Source organism: Octopus bimaculoides, chromosome 1, assembly GCF_046866305.1.
Source record: "Octopus bimaculoides isolate indiv1 chromosome 1, ASM4686630v1, whole genome shotgun sequence".
Taxonomy (NCBI): domain Eukaryota; kingdom Metazoa; phylum Mollusca; class Cephalopoda; order Octopoda; family Octopodidae; genus Octopus; species Octopus bimaculoides.
This window is the reverse complement of record NC_142928.1, coordinates 194,072,670-194,078,023: the sequence shown is the minus strand read 5'-3', so window position 1 is coordinate 194,078,023 and position 5,354 is coordinate 194,072,670. Positions and strand designations below refer to the sequence as shown.

General features: G+C 38.7%; 1 protein-coding gene across 1 annotated transcript in view; it reads right to left on the bottom strand.

The window, feature by feature from the left end:
• The window catches only part of LOC128249593 (uncharacterized), a 43,267-nt gene extending 40,960 nt beyond the window's left edge, over nucleotides 1-2,307 (bottom strand). Inside the window, exon 1 of the mRNA XM_052973551.2 lies at nucleotides 1,961-2,307. The gene's annotated coding sequence lies outside the window, so the exon portion shown is untranslated. The remainder of the gene's footprint in view (nucleotides 1-1,960) is intronic.
• Between the last annotated feature and the right edge of the window lie 3,047 nt (nucleotides 2,308-5,354).

The window sequence follows — 5,354 nt, the reverse complement described above, 5'->3', positions numbered from 1 at the left end:
ATGCCTCCAATTAAGTTTAGATCTAAATAACTTTTTTTAATTTAAAAGCAAAATATGTTTATCCAAGCTTCAATGATAGAAGAAAGCATAAAGAATTTCATAGTTTTGGTCCTATGGAACAAAAATTTGTATCAAAGAGTTGTGTTGTAAAATATCATGAAAAATATTTAAGCAAAGCAAAAAATTGGATTTAAGTATAATTAACTTTTTAATTTTAAAAACAAACTATATTGTAATTAAACTTAAATGATAGAGCTCAATTCAAGGAATTTCATGGTACCAATTTCACACAAGATATACAATTTGTAGGAGTGGCTGTGTGGTAAGTAGGAGTGGCTGTGTGGCACCTTGGGCAAGTGTCTTCTACTATAGCCTCAAGCTGACCAAAGCCTTGTGAGTGGATTTGATAGACGGAAGCTGAAAGAAGCCCATGGCATATATATATATATATATATATATATATATATATATATATATATGTACATGTGTGTGTTTGTGTGTCTGTGTTTGTCCCCCCCAATATCGCTTGACAACCAATGGTGGAGTGTTTACATCCCCGTAACTTAATGGTTCGGCAAAAGAGACCAATAGAATAAGTACTAGACTTACGAAAAATAAGTCCTGGGGTCGATTTTCTCAACTAAAGGCGGTGCTCCAGCATGGCTGCAGTCAAATGACTGAAACAAGTAAAAGAATAAAAGAATGTATATTCATATATATATATATATATATATATATATATATATATATATATATCAACATCATCATCATTTAACATCCATCGTCCATGCTGGCATGGGTTGGACGGTTTGACCAGGGCTGGCAAGCAGGAAGGCTGCACCAGATTCCAGTCTGATTTGGCATGGTTTTCTATGGCTGGATGCACTTCCTATCACCAACTGCTCAAAGAGTGTAATGGGTTCTTTTATGTGCCACCAGTGCAGGTGCCATTTGCATGACATCAGGGTTCTTTTACAAGCCACCGGCATGGGGGCTAATTTGCATGACAAGACTGCGATTTTGCTCATCTTGATGGGTCTTCTTCTCAAGCACGACGTAATACCAAGGGTCTTGGTCGTTGCCTCCATGAGGCCCAAAACTCGAAAGGAAATATATATATATATATGCATCGAAATTAACACTGATATATGCATGTATTATATTGGGTTGGTACATAATTACTGCAGCTTTTTTCCAACAAATTTTATTCAACAAAAACAATAACAACATGTAACAAAAAACATCTTTAAATGATTATTCCGGAGAATATTCACCATCTTCTTCAATTACTGCTTCCCATTTGCTTGGCAGATGATCAGAACGTCATTTAAAGATGTTTTTATTAAATATTGGTATTGTTTTGTTGAATAAAATTTGTTGAATAAAATTTGTTGAAAAAAAGCCGCAATAATTATGCACCAACCCAATAGTAAGCATATATGTGTGTGTGTGTGTGTGTGTGTGTGTGTGTGTGTGTGTATGTGCATGTGTATGAATATATATGTGTATGTATATATGCATTTATTTGTCTCATATATGTACATATATGTCTGTATACATATATATGTTTGTAAAATTATAATTTAGGGCATCTTACCTTTGATGGTTTTTATTGCCATCCTGGCCACTAGATAAAATCGCTATTTAAATATCGATCTTATCCTCATTTATATATATATATATATATATATATATATATATATATGTTTTGTATATATGTATCAAGTTATGCATATATGTATATATATGCATATTTATGTGTGTATATATGCATGTGAATGCATTTGTATGTTTCCACATGCATGCACTATCCCTCCCTCTCTCTCTCTCTCTCCCTCTCCCTCTCTCTCTCTCTCTCTCTCTCTCTCTCTCGAATTCTACTTCTTTGTTAATTTGTGCAATAAGCAATACCAGAATATATCTGTACAGTTACATTAAGTAGGAAAAAACATCACTTTACCTTGAAATTCCTAAAACACTGTGTGTGTGTATGTGTGTGTTTGTGTGTAACAGAGCAGCAAAAATTTCAGCTTCAGTAGCAAATATTCATGATTTTGTTCATTAATTGAAACATTAAGCAAGCGAGATATTCCATTAAGATCTCTATACACACAACTGAAATGAAATGTAAATGAAAACCTAATTCAACTTTTCTGGTAATTAATACAATGTAGTCAACCTATAAATCATGGAGGTCTGCCACTGTTTGATATCAGGTGTTGCCATGGCTTATTTAATATCAATAGCTATAATCACAATACTGTCACCCGTTTGCCTATTTAATGTGGGAGAATGGTGCCTTGATTTGAATCCTGCATAGCAACTACTGAGGAGACCTTTAATCCCCAAATTTGATTAGCATGGATTTAGCTTTGATAAATATAAAACTTGACAAGGCAGTAATTTGAGATTATTCAGTGATAAGCATGGCTGGGGAGAGGCATACTTAATTTATAATGTATTTGTTTGATAGTAAATTTATCATTTATAATCATTAACTTCTTGGTGAACCACACCACAAAAGTAATTGGTTCTAAGAAGTGAAATACAGAGTGAATCCCGCTCCCCACCCCTAGCCTGACCAAAACACACACGCACACATAAAATTAAGATAACCCCTTCACATAATCTATAACAAATGAACAAAATCAATTATGTGCTGAATGTATTGGTTTTGAATTATTGGCACAAGGCAGCACGTTTGGAGGTGGGGGTAAGTCAATTGCATCAACCCCCAGTGCTCAGCTGGTACTAATTTTATCAACCCTGAAAGGATGAAAAGCAAAGTCAACCACAGATGGAGTCTGAACTCAGAAAATAAAGACAGACAAAATATTGCTAAGCATTTTTCCTGGTTGCTAATGATTATGCTACCTCGCCACCTTAATAATAATAATAATAATAATAATCGTTTAATGTCTGCTTTACATGCTTGCATGGGTTGGACGGTTTGACTGGGGACTGGCAAGCCAGGAGGCTACACCAGGCTCCAATCCGATCTGGCAAGGTTTCTACAGCTGGATGCCCTTCCTAATGCCAACCACTCCGAGAGTGTAGTGGGTGCTTTTTACGTGCCACCAGTATGGGAGCCAGTCAGGGGGTACTGGCATCAGCCACATTCAGATGGTGCTTTTTATGTGCCACCGGCACAGGAGCCAGTTGGGGCTGGGGAGCTGGCATTGACTACATTTGGATGGTGCTTTTTACATGCCACCAGCATGGGGAGCCAGTCAGAGGGAGCCAGTCAGGTAGAACTGCCAATGACTCATGCATGAATGGTGCTTATTACGTGCCACCAGCATGGGAGCTAATCAGGCGGCACTGGCATCGACCACAACTACAATTTCCATTTTGATTTTTGATTTTACTTGACTCAACAGGTCTCCCCAAGCACAGTGTGTCACCCAACAATTCAAAGGTATTTTTTAAATGGCCTGGTTATGCAACACTGGTATAGGCTACAGCTGTGACCTCACTTTACTTGCCAGATCTTCTCAATTAGAGTCAAGCAGCACTGGCAAAGGCCCACACATGAATGGTGCTTATTGCATGCCACCAGCACGGGATCCAGTCAGGCAGCACTGGCAAAGGCCCACGCATGAATGGTGCTTATTGTGTGCCACCAGCACGGGATCCAGTCAGGCAGCACTGGCAAAGGCCCACGCATGAATGGTGCTTATTGCGTGCCACCAACACAGGATCCAGTCAGGCAGCACTGGCAATGACCCACGACTACAATTTCTATTTTTGATTTTGCTTTGATTGAGATTCTGATTGTGATTTAGATTTTTAATTTGATTTTACTTGACTGAACAAGTCTCCTCAAGCACAGCATCTCACCTGACAATTCAAAGGTACTTTTTAAATGGCCTGGTTATGTGACACTGGTGTAGGCTATAATAATAATAATAATAATAATAATAATAATAATAATAACAATAAGGGTTTCAAATTTTGTCACAAGGCCTGCAGTTTCAGGTGAAGGAGTAAGCCAATTAACATTGCCCCACCCCACCCCACCCCACCTCAGTGCTCAACTGCTACTTATTTCATCAATCCCAAAAGGATGAAATGCAAAGTCAAACTCAGCAGAGTTTGAACTCAGAATGTAGAAGTGGACGAAATGGCATGAAGCACTTTGCCCAATCTGGTAACGATTCTGCTAACTTGCTGCCTTCATGGGATTAGTAACTTCTTGGAGAAGTTTTAGTCAAATGAATTGACCCTGGCACTTTTTTTTTTTTTTTTTCAACCCGGTACTTATTCTATCCGTCTTTTTTGCCAAATTACTAAGTTACAGGGACGTAAACAAACCAATACCGGTTGTCAAGTGATAGTGAGGGACAAACACAGACACAAAGTCACACACACGTAGGTATCATCATCATCATCATCATTTAACGTCCGTTTTCCATGCTGGCATGGGTTGGACAGTTTGACTGGGGACTGGCAAGCCAGGAGGCCGAAGCTAGGGACAGATGAGTGGTTGTTTGATGAGAGTTATATAAGCCATGTACAGGGATGCTGCCAGTAAAAGGTCAGCAGTGAATATAACAATGAATTCAGCATACAGGTGGGAGTTCACCAAGGATCAGTTCTCAACCCACTTCCTTATATTCCTCCAAGCAATAACAGAGGAATTTAAGACAGAATGCCCTTGAGAGTTGCTCTCTGCTGATGACCTTGTTTTTATAGCCGAATCACTACCAGAGATCTACAGAAATTCCAGCAGTGCAAGCAAAGTCTAGAATCAGGGGGCCTTTAAGTTAATTTAGCAAAGACTGAAGTTTTAGTAAGTAGGAAAACAGACAAATCCCAAATCCCTTCAGGGAGATAGCCCTGCTCAATATGTAGAAAAGGTGTAGGTAGAAATTCCATAAGGTATACCCTGTACAGGCTATGGACGCATAAAAGATGCAGCAATATCAGAGGATGGTTAACAGAGAAAGTAATCTTTGTGTGTTAGGTGTACAGGTACAATAAACACGAGAAATGCTCAGAAAATAGACTCCATCAAATAGCAGTGGGGGATACTTAGAAGTAGTAGATAGCCTCCATTATCTCGGTGACCAAGTCATGGTCATGGCCAATACCAGTGACATGTGAATGGCACCTTTACTGCTGATACATAAAAGGCACCCAGTACACTCTTTGAAGTGGTTGGTGTTAGGAAGGGTATCCAGCCATAGAAACCAAGTCAAAATGGATAAAGCCTGGCGCAGCTTTCTGGCTTACCAGTTCCAGTCAAACCATTTAACCCATGCCAACATGGTAAATGGATGTTAAATGATGATGATGATGACGACGTATTTCAGAAACAATAAGCAGGTGTAACATAGGTGTAAGTTTGTTTC